This window comes from Podarcis raffonei, chromosome 2 (genome assembly GCF_027172205.1).
Source record: "Podarcis raffonei isolate rPodRaf1 chromosome 2, rPodRaf1.pri, whole genome shotgun sequence".
NCBI lineage: Eukaryota > Metazoa > Chordata > Lepidosauria > Squamata > Lacertidae > Podarcis > Podarcis raffonei.
In genome coordinates, this window is record NC_070603.1 from 51,542,946 (window position 1) to 51,561,071 (window position 18,126).

General features: G+C 41.8%; 1 protein-coding gene and 1 non-coding gene across 14 annotated transcripts in view; one reads left to right on the forward strand and one right to left on the reverse strand.

Annotated features, from left to right (window-relative positions):
- The window catches only part of ABLIM3 (actin binding LIM protein family member 3), a 141,890-nt gene that overhangs the window by 107,725 nt on the left and 16,039 nt on the right, over nucleotides 1–18,126 (reverse strand). The window lies entirely within an intron of this gene.
- Nucleotides 8,548–8,620, forward strand: TRNAK-CUU (transfer RNA lysine (anticodon CUU)). Its single transcript has one exon. It is a non-coding gene; the product is annotated as a tRNA-Lys (tRNA).

Sequence of the window (18,126 nt, forward strand, 5' to 3'; positions counted from 1 at the left end):
CTGATTTGCTTTTAATTCAATGACACACTTTGCTATCCAGACCACATCATCTTTCTTCGAACAAATGCTATTATTGTGAGAGGAATGTCACAATTTGAAATTGCTTTGGATCCGACATGAAGGACCAAAATCTGAAGAGAGACATTATAACTTTGCCAGCCTCATTCATTGCTAAATGAGTCTTTATGATACGAGTCTTTACTAAAGAAAATGACACAAAGCACTGGAAGCTGTTCATAAGATCATACTCCATTCATTTCAGTGTGTCCTGAGGGCATCTAAATGTTTGCCAGATTGCAGCCAAAGCCACTTTAGAATAATTTGTTTCCACTTTGACCACACATTTGTTCCCAGCCTGAAATCCTATACACACTTACCTGAGAGTAAATTCTACTGAACTCAGTGGCACTTACTTTTGAGTAGGAGGAATGCATATTTTTATGCTGAAAGTGTGCAGGGAGGGCATGGTAAATGTCAGGGGTGTGCAGCAGCTCTGTATGTATCCCCAGATTGTGAGGTGAATTGAGATGATATGGGGAAGGCTCTCACATTCCTGAGTCATATTGCACCATTAAGAAAGGTGTCTCAAGTCAGATCAGGGCTTCCTTAAGCTTCTGATTTCCTTTGGGGCCAAGGCTCTCCAAAAATTGCAGCGCCATTTCTTTTTTCTGGGGTACAAAACCTCTGCTTTATATTGTATCCACCTGAAAATGCTAACGTTTGCCCTTGCAAGAGAACATTGAAGCTATCATACTGAAATTTGGCAGCCTTCACCCGATCATAAAGGGTGGTCATGCTTGTGAATTGCATCAAATTCATGCAGAAAGTGAAAAAGTTATAGACTTTTCTTTTGTTTGTTTTTTGTTTAAATCAAACTTTTAAATATGCCTCGCACAAAAACATCTGGCTGTATCTGTCTACAATTTGGCAAGCACAATCTCTACTCTGGAGGGTCTGCTACTCCTGCAAATTTCATTGAGAGGAAGAAAGTTATAGCCAATTTCAGATTCCTCATTATAGTGGATGAGGAGAAAACAAAGTTTCGTTTTTAACAAATCTAATCTGGTCCTGTATAATGAGCCAAATGGGAAAGACACAGAGCATTTCTGAAACGTATTGAGTTGCTTTCCAAAGCAGCAAATACAGATACATGTTGAATTTTGTGGCCATTGCGCATCCCAAGCAAATGACGGGATTTATCTAGTTGTGGAAACATTGTAGAAAAGTGACCTATTTTAACTTGAATAAGAACAAGAATCTTAACGCTAGGATTTAATAATACTACTTTTATCCATTTTGCATTTTCGATTTTAAAAGCTGTTTAACTGGCTTTTTACTGGGCCTGTTTTATGGGTAATGGTATGCTTATTATTGTAATGTATTACTCTCTGTTGAGTATTACGTTATTAAAATTTTGGAAGTCACTTTGAGACTCCTTATGTGGCAAGCTACTAATAAATCAAATTAATAATAAAAAATATGACAAGGGGCTAAGGAAAAAGGGAGCTACGTTTAACCCAAATGTGAAAAGGATATATTTCAGATATTAAAGGTAAAGGGCTTTCAAATGTGAACAAAGAAACCTCAGAAATACCTGAGGGAATTTAGAATGTGCTATATTGAGAATGACTGAGGAAAACCATAACGCACTGATCCCAGACAGAGATAGCCAACCTCCACTCTCCATGCCCCATTGATACATTCAATCCTCATCTCCTTGCCCCACCCCTCAATAAAACCACATGCTGAAAGAATGGCAAAGCCTGGGCATTGCCTCATAAAACAAGCAGTGTGGATGCCAGGCAGAATCGATCACCATGGCAACCCTATTGCAGCTGAGGTGAACAAAGCTATTAGAAATACGAGAGAGATATTGAGGAAGTATATTCAGCCTCTGCTGTCTTCCACCACACACACACACACACAGAGAGAGAGAGAGAGAGAGGGAGAGAGAGAGAGAGAGATGGCGGAACATCAACAGAGGGAAAATAATGTCATCTTGAGAGAGAATCCCAATAAAATATTGATCTTCAAAATCTTCTGTGAGGCTAAAGTCTGCCCCTGTCACAACTATAACTGGGAGCAAAAAAGACATTTACTTCCCTCAATTTGAAGTATGGAGTCAGGGGACTGGAACATATTGCATCAGTTGAGTCCCAGCTATGTTGGGTGCCTATTTCTTTCTAAAAAGGTAAAGGTAAAGGACCGCTGACAGTTAAGTCCAGTCACGGACGACTCTGCGGTTGTGGTGCTCATCTCGCTTTACTGGCCGAGGGAGCTGACGTTTGTCCGCAGACAGTTTTTCCAGGTCATGTGGCCAGTATGACTAAGCCGCTACTGGCAAAACCAGAGCAGCGCATGGAAACGCTGTTAGGTTAAAGTGCTGGGTTTGGCCTTTAAAGCCTTAAATAGTTTGGAACCAGGTTATGTGAAAGACTGCTTTGACCCAAATCAACCTGCCAGGACTTTAAAATCAAACGCTCTCCAGCTCACCAGTAAGAGATGCTATATTCACAGGTACGAGGGACAGACCATTAATGATGGCCTCCTATCTCTGCAACTTTCTTTCCCAATAAAATACATGTGTGGCCCCAACACTGTTCATTTTCTAGAAAGGTTTTCAGGGCTTTTTAAAAAACACATTTAATTAACAGTTGTGCTATGAGTTAATGTTATTGCACATATTTGAGTCATATTTGTGCTTTAAAATTGTTGGTTTTTAGATTATGATGGTTCTGCTTGGGAATTTTGCACACTGCCTTGTGAGGGCAATGTGCCTTGAAAGATAGTCTAGACATTTTTTAAATGAACAGGTAAGAAAGTGAAGAGAATAGTTTCCCCTCATCTGAATAGAGTCAGGCTTATTGGGAGGCAAACACAAAAATCCTCATTTCAATAGAAGATTCTTGTCCCAGAATCAGAACACAGCTTCTTTAAGCTTCAGCCCTTGCTTAGGAGGAGATGGGCGAACAACTGGCTTCTACCCTGAAATCACAATGGGAAATGCCCACAGAAATCTGTAATCATCATGAGAGTGTGTCTGAAAAACTGAAGCACCTAAGGATCTAAAATTCAGCCCAATGTTCTTGTTTGGAATGGATTTGAACCACTGTCATCCCCAAGAAATGACTTAGGAATGATGGTGGCTGAGGTGATGCACTAAAAAGGCTGGCTGAGTAAGAGTGCCATTTTATGCACATTTATTTGGAAGCAACGTTGGATGGACTTCCAATGTAATGTACAAAGGATAGGAGTGGAAGGGAGGCAGGTGGAATAAGGTTAAGCAAGGCAAGCTGAGGTTGGGTGAGCTAAACCTGTGGAAAGGTGTGTTCTCAGGCTCAGCTCTTTGGATGGTCAGACTGGAAGTCTGAGGAGAGACAGGAATTATATAGCAGGAGGAAAGTCAAGTCATTGGAACCACAGGATATATGACCTAAACAGTCTCCAGAGGCAATGCTGAACTGAATTTTTGCCAATTGCCTTGTCTGGGCAGCTGACACAGTGCCACAAAGAACAGACAGGCAACTGTTGCCTATTCCTCAGTTCAAAATTGGAGACCTACAGCTGAATTTGAGACCAGTACTGAAATAAAATGAGTGGAATCTAGAGCGCGGATTTGCCATAAACTACTGAAGCAAAAATACTTTCAGCTCCTTTCTCTCCAAACCACCCCTGTCACCTGTCCTCAGGGCTATAAATGGAGCTGAGAGAAACAAGAGAGTTAAGAAAATATATAGAAATATTTCGGGTTAGGGTTGGGAAACAGCAGCTGAAATTTGTCAGCTGGATTGGAAAACAACACCCCACTTGAGCACTTTATTCGAATGAAATATCCAAAGCCCAAAGGGGATGTTCCCCTTTATATCAAGTTGTCCTTGTAAGAACTGCATGCCAAGTATGGAAAACAGCTACTTGCACTGAGATAGCAACTGCCTCAGCCGCTCAGCCTCTGGGCATGATACATGACTCTTTAACAGAAAAAAATGGAGGAGGAGGAGGCAGAAGGGTTGGTTGCCTGGGAGAAGGCCCAAGAGAACACTCAGATAGCAGAGCATCAGCTCTGGAAAAACTCCTGAGGAAAGAGTTATTGCTCAATAATTGCTGCTGAGTGAAATATCTCAGCCATTTTAATGAACAAAAACGAGGGCGATGAAATGAAAGAAAACTAGGAATTTGTGCACGTTCCAGATTAATGGCCGAGGAACTGTCAGTACGAAAGTGACAGGCTTCCTGGTGGCACATAAGGCCTGCTTTTTCAAAGTCTTGTACACAGCACTCTGTCGCCAGAGCTTCACAAACGGATGGGCTACAGAGTTGCTATTGTCTTCTCCCCGCAGGCAGAATTTGCTGGAGAATCCAAATATAAATGCTAGCAGAATCATAGGATGTTAAAAGAGTTGGAAGAGAGACACCATCAGTTCATCTCCTCTCAATGCTCGCTCTGAAACTTGGTAACAAAAGGATTCTAGAGCAATGCCTGTGCAGACTTTCCTTGATTTGCAAAGAAGAGTTTTTACATGGTTTCCCTGGGAAGCATAACAAAAGTCAGCCTCAGATTTAATTTTCAATCATTTCTTTCATGTCACGTTAGATTATAAGGGACTGGGGTTAAACAGCAGAATTGGGACGCAAAGAATATCATCAGAGGGTCTTCAGGAGAAATGGACAAGGAACATGGTAGGAGTTAGGGTCACATAATACATGACAAATTCCTGAATGGAGGAAGGCACTGGTGAGCTGCAAGTTGCATAAATCCCGTTTAGAGAACCATAGCTTAGTGCAATGGCACACATTTTGTATGCTGAAGCTCTCAGGTTTAATCTCTGGCATCTCAAGTTAAAAGAATCAAGTAGCAGGAGATGGAAAGCTACGGCCAATCAGAGCAGACAATACTGGGGCAGAATGACATAAAAGGCAGCTTCTTAGAAACATAAGAGGCAACTGATGCCCATTCCACATCAGTAGAATCACCTGAGACCTGCTTGTGTGTTCCACACAAGATAATCCTACATTTTTGTAGCTTGCCGCATGTGCATTAGGGATGAGCAAACATGTAAATTTAGGTTTCTCTCAGTTTCTAATTTTTCCAATCTTAAGTTCAGTTCTCCACATTTTTACATCGGCTCACAATTTAAAAAAAAAATCATGAAAATTCGCCAGCATTTCAGTGCAAATTTCTCCTACTATACACATATAAAGTTGCCTAATATACACATTTTTGCAAAGCTTATTTTTGCTAATATGATGCAGTTCTGTATGTATTTTATTATAATATGCATTTTTATGCACATACGACACTAAAATATGCTTATATGTAGGCATTACTTGGCTGGAGAAATGGATTGCAAAATTAGGAAACATGCAAATTTCAACTGACGTCTGTGGTTTTGGTGTGCATATTGTTTCATAAAGTTTGAATTAGTTAGGTTCACCTTTAAATGTGAATTGACTAGAATTTCTCCCCCATCCATTGTGCACCTACATTATAGAAAGTCAGGACCATATTATGAGTTCCTTGTGTTAGTATGCACAGTGAATCATGCATGTGTATTATAGCCCTACATGACTCCCTACATTAAGGACTGTGTTAAATTCCTACATAAAAGTCACTTCAATGCAAGAATATAGTTACATGTAAAGCAATCCTAGATCAAACATGGCATGCTAAATGTGTGTTTGTGTGTGTGTTGCATAAGAGCACTCAGCACAACTGCTTGTATCAAAACCCCTACTAGATATGTTCAATGGGAGGGGTAAACCAAAGAAAATGTCAGTGTTGCATCATGAACTAGTCAATCATGTGGCAAAGCTTGTTGGGAACAATGATCTCTTACCAGTTTTAAGCAAGCATGTGTTTTTTAAATTGCTTTTTTTGAGAAAAGTTAACAATAGTCAAAAGGACTGGATAAAAATTTTTAAAAAAGTCATTAGAAATGAGTTTGGAAAAAAGAAAAGGGTTAAAATAAGGTTTTGAGCGAGGTTTGAGCAAAGGCGTAATTTGCTTTCCTTCTCTCCCTTGCATTCCTTTCCTCCTCCATTTCTGCAAACTCCCAAGAGCCAGACTTTGAAAGATGAAAGGCTGTCAGTATGGGAGGCGCTGCAGTAACAGATGGGCGTTTAGTGCTCACCATAGCTTTCATCACCACTAAGGAGCAATGCTAACTATCAGGCCCCTGGCGGCAATGCCAAGTAACATGGCACTGGGCTTCGCGGTCATGCAGGATTCAAAGTGTCTTACAGCATGAGCCAGCTCTGAGGGGCAACATGACCTCCAGAGGGGGTTATCCCCTTTTGCAGAATGAGTCTCTTCTCTCGCCCTCCCCTCAGCCTCCACAATATAGACATAAATAAATCCATCTGTGTACAGTAAGTACAGGAGATCCTCTTAACACTCTGTGCTCTCTGCAGTACAATCAGCATTAAGCACGAGCTCAGAGTATGCTAGGTATAAGAATAGAGGCATTCTCTGATAACAAATCCATTCATGCAGTTAAAGTAGTCCGCTTTGAGGTCACGGCTGCTCTCCTGCCAAACCAACACTACTGAAGGGCATTCTTCTCCAGATGATGTGACATTCCATCTCCAGTGGCCTCTGAGAGCCAAGCCTTCCATAGCCTGCTCATTAGTGACAATTAACACCAGAGCAAGCCTGGCCAAACTGGCATTTTCCAGACAAGTTATCCTTTCTAGCAGGAGAAGTCTGTATATTTAATCTAGGCTCTTACAAAGGAAAAGCATTGTCCCAGTATATCCAATCCATATTCCTTCCTAGGTGAGAAAATCACTGAATAGGTAATCCGATTATACCAAGTGGGATTTAAGGTGTAATCTTAAAACAGGCTTATTAGGGAGTAAGCCCCATTGAACGCAGTTGGATATACATCCAAGTAAGCATGCATTGGATTGCACCATAAATGGTCAGCTTACTGATAGGCCCAAAGAATTTAGAGCAGGTGAGGTGACCTGTGGTCATCCAGATGTTGTTGGACTCAAATTCTCATCACCCTTAGCCAGCATGGCCAATTCTTATGGATGGAAGCTAGAGTCCAGCAACATCTGGAGGGCCACAGGTCCGGCACCCATGATACAGAGAAAACCTGTGCAGGGGCTATTCACATTTTTAAAATGTGGCTTATAAGCAATGAGCAAAGTTGGCTATAATGACTAGTCAAAGAACTCCCATGAAGCTTCAAGGATGGACAGATATATCAATTTCAGTTTTTTGCCAAGTCTCTCTCCAATTCTAATCCAGTTTCCAGTCCAGTTTCAGGATTTCTCTTTTCCTCCTATAAAAGTCTGCATCAAAATTCATGCAAATTTTTCTGCCCATTTCTCCATGTAAAGTAAGCAATTTCCTCATATATAAAGCATTTTTACTTGATGGATATATGCATTTTTGTGTGCCCTTTCGCCTAAGATACACAGTTTTAGGGTAGAGAAGTGCAATGCAAAATTCAGAGAAGTGTTAATTTTGAAAGGAAGGAAGGAAGGAAGGAAGGCAAGCTGAATTTTGATTTGCCTCCAGTTTAGAAAGTGTGAATTAGGGAAGTTCTCATTAAAATGTGAATCAAACAAATTTCTTCCCCCCCTCCCTACACCAGGCCACATTGGCTTGAGGGGTGGGTTTTATCAAGTGCTTCCTGCTGAATTGTTTTTTGAGCCTTCAGCCAGAGGCATGGTGGGGGAGACACTTGCAGGCTTGATGAACCAACTCACAAAAATGGGTTCCTTGCAGATTTCTGCAGGCTGGCAAATTCAACATAGTGGGAAGATGGGATCTCTGTCCCCAACCCCAGCATTATGATGATGCTATATTGTTTACTATGACATAGGCAGAAGCAATGTGCCTGTTGAGATATTCACTGCTCTGATGAGTACAGAGTTAACCCAGGCCTTCTGAGCACTAGGGCTTCACTGTGGATCAGTGCTGATTTGAACTGCACATCTGATATGCAGCTGCCTATATGAAAACATCAGGGAGTTGGTGTAGTCACAGCCTCACCATGCTAAACAATATACCAGCCAGAAAAGGGCCAACACCTTTTGTTTCAATTTGCTACAGTTGAAAGAGCCGTCTGCACCAATATGTCATGTATCAACATCCCAGCTAGGACCTATTAGTGGAGCTTGTTGTGCCTTATTACCTCCCTTGCCACCTTCTTCCTTGCCTTCTATTCCTCATTCAAATGATGCTTGCTGTTATTCTTTTGCTCTTGTTTACACTTTGGCCAACCACTCAGTCCTTAAAATTAACTAGATGCAGATCAATAACCTGACTGATAGGAAATGGCAGACAATTCAAAAGATACTAATTTAAAAGCAACTATGACTGGCATGTGTTGATGCATAATTTTGCCACTCTCCATGATTATTATTTTTAATTTAAAGTTGCATTTGGATAGACCCAAAACAAACCATATCCCTTCACACGCATGCCTAAAGGGCACTGAAAATGACCCAGAATATCCAGCCCCTGCAAACCCAGGAGCATGTTTGCAACACATTCTGTGTTGTCCTTGATGGATTACTTGGTGGCAGAGTTTGTGTTCTCGGATAGCTCAGTTGGTAGAGCATGAGACTCTTAATCTCAAGGTTGTGGGTTCGAGTCCCACTTTGGGCAAAAGATTCCTGGACTGTGGGAGATTGGACTAGATGATGCTTATGGTCCCTTCCAACTCTACAATTCTATGAAAACACAAGGGGAACTGATAGGGCAAGAGGTCTCATGCCTGCTGGTCTTGCCTCCTATTTTTCACTCCACCTGGGACCAGAGAATATACATGTAACACCAGCAGCTCCTGTAGTTGTGGGCCCTGTGCACACCAACTGGGGAACTCTGCAAAATGTGGTCTCATTCTCTGCCTCCTGTCCATACATTCATGTTGGCATATACAGCTCCACAACAGAGCTATGAAACCACAGGGAAGTACAAATAAGAGACACATGAACTGGAAGCTGTGCAAACTGGCACTGCCAAGAAATAAGCAAGATATGTCCCAACTGTGGCTGAACTGCATATCAGACTAAACTGCTCCCCTTGGAAAATGTTAGAAGATGCAACTCCAGTTCCCATGCAGAGCACAACAGCTTCCCTCCCGCAAGTGGTCAGAGGTTCAACCCCATGCCTCTCTGGTGAAAGCAAATCAGAAATACATCTTGTGGCACACAGTCAAAATGCTTGTGTGTGTGTTTAAATAGAAGTTCATATTGGTGGATGCTACAAGTTCCGCTGAAAAACCATTTAGGGCACTCTCTGACTGTTGTTGTTCTTGGATGGGATTCAATCCCATCCTAGCAAATTATACTTGTGCATTTGAAGCTGATTGGGAGGTCTTGTGCCACATACCTCCTTCCTCAAAAGACAGCATTTTTTGCATTACAGCAAGTGTGGGGGGAAAGCAGTGGAAAGGGTGGGAAAATACTCGCTTTGACATGTCACCTAACATCCCTTCAAGTGTTTCAGGCGGAATACTCGATAAACAGGTTGCCTGGAAACACCCTGAGAGAAGGAGGAGGAGAACGGGCCAAAGGGACAACCCCACAGCAATACAAACTCTGTTCCATGAGGGATGCATTGAAGGATGGCAGGGAGGGATCATTAAACAGTATGGAAAGTAGACTTCTCTCTCTCACCCCTCAACAATTACCTCATGGCAGTGATTTCTCTCCCTCCTGGGCCACTGATTGCCTGCCATGGCGGAAGAGCCTCCTCCACTAAGTCCCTGCTGAACCTGGACATAACCTCCCTAGAAGTGGATACACCAAACAGCCCCTTCCAACGTAAGTGCAAGCATCGCATTCTCATTGTCCTGGCAAGGACATCAGCTCTGACTGCTCCCACCTGGAATTAGACCATCAACCACTTATCCCACCCGGTTGCATGCTCCCCCTTCCATTTCCCACATATTGCTCCGCTCTGGTATCTGGAGACTTTCCACTGTGAATTTCTTCAGCTCTGGCATAAGCACTCCACTCTGCAGTCCTGGCTTTTGGGGATCTGTCCCTACACAGGAACACCAGAAAAGATTCCTTCCTCTGCCATAAGATGTGTCTTCAGTAGAGCCAGTGAATGGAATGGCTTCCATTTGCTAATATATCACAGACTCCTTCCTTTGGAGTTAGCTTTATAGCAGAAGTTATAGGCAGTGCACAGATCTCTCTGGTTTGGAAAATAAAATAAAATAAGCAAGATCGCATAACCATTTGACTGCAGGGGCTGCAGCTGCCTTCCATGGATTCTAGGCCCTGCTACTGTTGCTGGCAACCAGCACTCACAGAGCACAGGCAGAGGTTGCTGCTTAAATGCAAGCCTCCCTCGAGCAGTGCCTCTGCTGCTATCGAGGCTGCTGTGTGTGTGGTCGCCTGAGCAGTTGTCACAAGCATATATTGAACAATGCCTGTGCCATCATGGATGACGAGAGACATATCCCCTGCTATTGCCACAACCTTGCCCAGGCAATTGTTGGATACTGATTGAGAGCATTTATCTTTTCATGTTCAGAAAGTGGCTTCCAGGATGAGTGTTCCTCAGCAGCCATGCACACACTTTTTAAAAATCATGACCAGAAACAAGGTTACCTTCCCACTCAGTACTGCCCAGACATAAAGCACCTTCATTTTACTTATGCACCCATTATTCTTTCTTTTTTAATGGATTAAGTGATGATTTTCCATCACAGCAAGGCTTCCCTTAGTTAGTGAGTCCCTTCATCTAGTTCAACTCACCTACTACTCCTGCAAGACTGGGACGTGCGTAATGAGAACTGTGACCGAAATACTCTTGAAATGTTACCATCTGTACATAAGATTATAAATCACGTGGGAGACTGGACCATAAGGTGCTATACACATAGTTAATTATCTCCATGATTTGTGAAACTCGTATGTGCATAGAGGGTCAGTGGGTAAGATGACTAAAGCATGTGATGAGTTATAAAAAAAATGTCATTCTCAGAAACACACACACCAAAGGTGATTATCATCCAACAATACTCAACATGATTGCATGTGACTATCCTTGCTGCCACACTATTGCAAGACTTTTTGCATGTGTGCACACATTAACCCTCATAGTTTATACATCTGATGCATCACAGGAAACAGAGCAGTGTCGTGATCCTGTCACAGGAAGATGGTGCTAGAATGTGTCAACAGTCATTCATTCTGACACCTGCACCTGCTGCATTGCAGGTCAACAGGGAAGTTTTGGCAGCAATCGACATCAGCTTACAAGGCAATTCACACACTCACATATGTCACTGCTGCTCAGTACAGAAGGTGTTTTATAGCACAGAGATTCACAGCATGTTTTTCAGTGATGACCTCTTCACCTTGTATTTCAGACACAGGGAGTGGCACCCTATGGTTTGAAATAGATTGGGTCACAACCTGTACTGTGGAATGTATTATTAGTGTTCTCCATACCCTGCCAGAGCTCAAATAGCATTTCTACTATTTACAGCTTTCAGTTCTGTGCCTCTGAAGAGCAGGAACATTCTGGGTCCATTGAGAAGAAAATCATCAACCTGATCCACCAAATAATTATGCTGCAGTTATTGAACTTAATCAGACCTAGATGGAATGGAACTGTTGACTGCAGTAGAAAAGGGGTTTTGTTTTGCCAAGAAGGAAAAGCTCTAACCTGGAGAGCATACAAAGCGTGTGATTTTTCCAGCTGACCAAGATATCCAGTTTCCATTCATTTAATGAAAAAGTACAGCCAACTCACTGGCACTTTTTCAAAGATGCACTTTGAGATCTATCAGCAGCAGTTTTGAAAGTGAATTTTCCAAGCTCATGAGAAATTATCGAAAGCTGGCAAAATGAGGTCTGAAGCAATTAATTGTATCCCAACATATACTTTATGTTTTCCTTAATTTGAGAAGAGACACAAATATATATTTGGAGGAAGGTGGGCAGAATTGCAACACAGATTGAATGGTTTTTCTTGCTATTGATTCCAGGGAGTCAGAGGCACAAAACAGATACGATTTTCATTGTATTTTTTATTAAGGTTTCAACTGAAAAGAGTAGGCATTTTGTTTCAAACTGTTCTTCATCTTTAAAGTGATGACAAGTTAAATGGCACCCCCTGAGCATACATATATACACAATGCCAGCAAGGTGTTTTAGCAGATGCTTTAGGGCAGGGGTGGGAAACCTGTTGCCTTCCACACAGTGTCCAGTGTGACAGCTCCTACCTTTCCTGACCATTGAGGGAAGCATCATGGCTCAGTTGTAGAGCATCTGTTTTGCATGCAGAAAGTTCCAGGTTTAACCCCTAGCATCAAGGGTGGCTGGAAAGGGTGCCCCCATCTGAGACTCTGGAGAGCTGCTGCCACAATACCAAGCTAGATTGTCCAGTGGTCTCACTCCATACAATCCTATGTTCCTAGTGGCCATGCTGACTGAGGCAAAGACCATCTGGTGAGCCACAGGTTCCAGGCATCTGCTGTAGGACATTTATCAGTGATTGACAAGATGATTAATCAGGAAATGTTGGAATTGTATACAGATGCAAGATCCTGAGGTCTATATTCAATCAAGCTATGAATATATAGCACACCCTCTTAAAAAGCTACCAGAACAGATTTTCTGTCAGGTCCTTCTAATAACATCCAGATTTATTACTTATGGATATGTGAGCCAATGGCCCCCTTCGTGGAGATCTCAGTGCTTCATAACTGCACTGCATTTGAGACCAAAACACCATAAATTCCTTCCAGGTCACAGTCTAGATCTGATAACTATGCTGCAGTTTACTTAACAGAATGGAGGGGAGGTTTGCCTCCAATCTGCACACAAGGGCACCAGTGAGATGGAGGGAATTCCATGTGCACCCTCTCCTCGCCCACAACCACTGACAGCTGGTGTAGCTGGACACACAACAGGTTTGCTGGTGATGTGGTGAGATGAGACTCCTGGTCATCCACAGCATATCAGAGCCAGGCTTTTGACGGGCTCCTGTCCAACCTACAGGCAGTACAATAAGACGGCACCACACTTGAGTGATCAGTCACGTGCTTGGCTGGAACGTAAATGTTTCCATTACTCCACTAGCTCAGTTTCCCCACCTTACCTTATATGGGAGCCAACCCCTCCCTCGTGCTGGTGCTGAGCTATTTATAAAATGCCATTAAGAAGAGACGCTTTTGATGGGTAGCCTCTCCCAAGATGGGAGAGAGTTTATCGATAGTCTGGCACAAGCACATAGGCAGGCAGCATCTCAGGGTTCACACAATAAGAGGTGAGGCTCATTGTTCCTGGTCAGCAACTCAGCCTCACATGCCTTCCCCCTACCTCCAGAAAGAACTGTTGCCTCTTCCCTAAGCAGAATTGCTAACAGTGGGAGATAAATATGTTTTTATCTGCAGTCAGAAGTTTTCAGACTTGTCCATTTGTAAAGAGCAGTCTCACACTCTCAGTGTGATCGCCGATATCATCCAGAAAAGCACTGTTAACTTTCCCCATGTTAAATCCTACTGGCCTCAACCAGAAGTCAAACATTTAGTTTTCTGGTCCTATCTGTGGGACATTCTTACAGCAAAGATTTGGGCATGTTTTGAAGACTTTAAAAAAATGTTGACAGGCCTATGCAGTAGCTTACAGATTTTTTTGAATAAACCACTCAATATGATTGTTCCATATGGTTTTTAATGACTTTTAATTGCTGTACACCACCCTAATATTTTACAAGAATATACAATTGAGCAAATACAAGTGTGCATACCTAGATGTGTGTGTCTAGTGCAATCATTTGGATCACCCTGATTCCCAGAGATGACAAATCAAAGTAAGAAAGGCAACCAGATTATTATCTAGAGCAGGCACGGCCAAACTTGGCCCTCCAGCTGTTTTGGGACTATAATTCCCATCATCCCTGACCACTGGTCCTGCTAGCTAGGGATGATGGGAGTTGTAGGCCAAAAACAGCTGGAGGGCCAAGTTTGGCCATGCCTGATCTAGAGAAAAGAAATTATTTTAAGAGAATGAAAATGTTCTGGTGTTTTTACTTAATTTTCCACTATGTGGAGATGGCCACTTATGCAGGAGAAGATTGTGGGTTGAGAGGAATGAGTGATACAGTGCAGAAAAGAGGTTCCGAAAGGGTGTGGTGTGCCACACTAATGTGGGAGGAGTTGATGGCAAGTGTAGCAGGAAGATTCAAGAACAATCAATGTTATATTTTGGGAATGATACATGTTCTTATGTAGCTGCATTGTTTTATGCTTTCTGGATGTTCCATGATCATAGTATAAAGTAGTTCTGTCAAAAAATCAAGCACTACTCAAAGTTGTTTTTGTTTTTCAATGTATCTCATCAATAAAAAAATTCAGTGCGCAAGCAAATTTCTATTCTGAAAGAGTGGCCTGGAGACAAAAGTTTGAGAACCACTGCTGTGGGAGGTGTAAATGAAAACAAATTGTCTAAAGGATACAATCCATTTAGCAAGAGGAAAACTGTTGATCAAGTTAAATCAAACGGAAGAGATGGAGGGAGAAATTCTATGCACACTTAGAACCAAGTCCCACTGTATTTTTTGAAATCTATTTTTGAATAAATATGTGTAATGTCTGTGCTATAAATCACCTTTCTGTGCCCAAGAAGGCAGGGAAATAATCTCTCCTCCCTCTACACCCATTTAATATTTCTGATAACACACCTGCACAAAAATCTGGATCTAGCCTCTAAAATGAACAACAAAGAAACTCTGGTCTTGTGATGGTTAACTCCACAGAAGATCTGGTCTTTGCACCGGGTTAAGATTTCTGGAATACTAAATATATATATTTCCTGCCATGGTTCCCATTAACAATCCATCTGGTTCCCTTGGCCATTTACATGCACACACAGTAACCTAGCAGCAGGAAACATGCTGCTGCTGAATGAGAAAGTGCACTCTACATATCCTGATAGGCAGCCTGCTGTGTGCTAATTTGTTTGGTTCTCCTTTCCTCCCAGTCAAATGATTTCTGAAAGTCAGGCGAGCCTAGAACAGAGGGTTCCTTTTCCAAAGCAAATGCCTTACAGGTATCCAGTAAATGAGGCATCATCTCTTAATGGGCCATCTAGCTCTTTAGAATGTTGCAGGTTTCAAGGGCCTGTTCTTCAACAGGCCTGGGTGTTTCAAGGCAAAAATATAGCTAGCTCATGGAAGCAACCCAGCAACTAGGGCGTGTCATTCTCAGGACTTGTGTTGATAGTTTGAGGATGTTTTAGATTTCCACTTAGAGAAGAACATTTGGGAGGGCAGCAGCTTGTATACACACACAGTTATCGAAAGAGAATGGGCCAACTGAAAGTATCACCTTGCCTACACTCACTTATCTCCGAGTTCAACGTAGCAACAGTGTTCAAAGCAACTTGGATATTTATAGCACCTAAGAGGCCAAAAACACCTCAAAGCTCACCTTGCCCTCCTGTAATCTTGATCTGGTACAGAACCTGGCAAGGCTGCTAGATAGCAAAGTGATGAAATGTGAAAGGGAAACTCCCTCCTCAGGCACATAGGGCATGTTTACAAGAAACATAATTCAGAGAGGTTATTTAACAAGAGTTATCTTTCACCAAGGTAAAATTACTTTACTTGCTAGCAGTTCTCCAACCATCAGTTCAGCATCTTCTGTGTCCTCCTATGAATGACTTTCTGCTTTCTCCTTTCCCATGTTGATATGACGACAGCCTGATATATTAGTCACATAAAACACACACCTGAACTGAAGCTAGGCAGTACTGCCTCTGCAGCAGAGATGGGTAAACATTTGTTTCTGCCAATGGCCACCACACAGTCATACCTAGGGTCCCTTTCGCCCTTGGCAAGGAGCTGTATCGGCATACACACACTGGAGAAAAAACACTTTACCGCAATTGCCACATTAGAAATTACAGTGGTACCTCGGGTTACAGACGCTTCAGGTTACAGACTCCGCTAACCCAGAAATAGTACTTCGGGTTAAGAACTTTGCTTCAGGACAGTAAAATTGGCTTTCAGGTGGAAAAATCAAAATTAGAGACTGAACTGTTAGAATCCAGTACTAAGAATTTGTCAAAAATGTACAACTTGCTGCTGAAATGGAATACACAAGATGAAACGGTTAAATCAACTATGATTAAATGGGCTCAGGACATTGGTCATAATATTTTGTTCGCTGACTGGGAAAAGTTGTGGACCACCGGGATGAAATTTACGGCATGTAATGCCTTAAGAGAGAATATTATGAAAATGATCTATAGGTGGTACATAACCCCAGTCAAGCTTGCAAAGATTTACCATTTGCCTGACAATAAATGTTGGAAATGTAAGGAAAAGGAAGGTACATTCTTTCACCTTTGGTGGACGTGCCCGAAGATTAAGGCATTCTGGGAAATGATCTATAATGAACTGAAAAAGGTATTTAAATATACTTTCCCCAAGAAACCAGAGGCCTTTCTCTTGGGTATTGTCGGCCAGGGGGTGTTAAAGACAGATATAACTTTCTTTATGTACGCTACAACAGCAGCTAGAATACTTATTGCAAAGTACTGGAAGACACAGGATCTACCCACACTGGAAGAATGGCAGATGAAGGTGATGGACTACATGGGCTTGGCAGAAATGACGAGCAGAATCCGAAACCAGGGAAAAGAAACGGTGGAAGAAGAATGGAAAAAGTTTAAGGACTATTTAAAGAAATATTACAAAATTAATGACAGTTAGAATGATGTTGGACTAAAGTAAATGGTTACTATTAGTAATGGTTAAGACAAGGAGAATAAGGATGATTAGCTTAAATTTATAGTAAAATAAGGGAAGATTTGCTGAACAATTGATTAGAATTTGGAATACAGAAACGGGAGGCATGAGGAAGTCGAAGAAGAAAGGTTTAAGAAATTAGGACATGAAATGGTACTTGTTTCTTGTTCTGTTTTTGTCTTCTGTTTGTTTATGTATGTTTTGTTTGTATGAATACAAAAATTGTTTAATAAAAATATTTTTTTTTAAAAAAAGAACTTTGCTTCAGGATGAGAACAGAAATTGCGTGGTGGCAGCGGGAGGCACCATTAGCTAAAGTGGTACCTCAGGTTAAGAACAGTTTCAGGTTAAGAATGGACCTCCAGAATGAATTAAGTTCTTAACCAGAGGTACCACTGTACTACATTTTACACAACTCAAGTACTTGAAATGTCTGGAGTAAGGATGAGGCAAGGAGGAAGGGTGGAAAAATATCACATTCCTTTGTGCTGTGGTGAGAGGAGGACTGCTGGGGATGATGACCTCGCCCCATCCAGCCATGCAGCCAATAAAAAAGTGTTGTCGTTTTTGAAAACAACTTATTTACTGCCTCTTCCAGTTGTTCTAAAACCACATAGAAATATAGAAAAACAGTTTTAAAAGTCAGAAAAAAATAAGGAGCAAATGGGCATGAAAGAATATAAGAATGGGGCTTCAGGAGGCACTGCAGGCCTCAGAAAAGGTGATTGGGGGCCACATGCAACCTTTGGACTGCAGGTTGGCCACCTGCACACTACAGAAAATTAGTCAGAGGGCATAAAATTCAAAGCAAAGCTGCAGACAACTAACCTAGGAACTCTTAATGGTCCCCATGAGGTGCTCTGAATGAAGAAGGTCTTGCATTCAGCCTCTGGCACCCCCAAGTAAAAGGATATTAAGCAGAATCTATAGGAAAAGCAGTGTGCCAGCTGGATTGTTAAAAAAATGGGCTTGATGGGCCAATGGTCCAACACAAGATGAGGGATGGGTGAGTTTGTCAGTCTTGGTTTCTCATTTTTCCAATCTAAAATTTCGTTCTCCGCATTTTCATGCCAGTTTACAGTTATGTCTTTTAAAAAGTTTCTCGTGAAAATTTGCCCATAGTTTAGCACAATTTTCTCCTAATGTTATACACTTTTATGAATTTTGTCTAATATATACATTTTTACAAAACAATTTCTCCTGATGCAATGCATTATGGTGTTATTTTCATGCACGCTTGACCACAGCATATGCACTGCAGAACTGCACTGTGAAATTCAGACTGGCAAATTTTGAAGGATGGCTGAGTTTTGATTCTCATATTGTTTCAGAAAATGTGAATTAGGTAGGTTCAGCTTTCGATGTGAACCAAACTTAATTTCTCCCCTACTCAG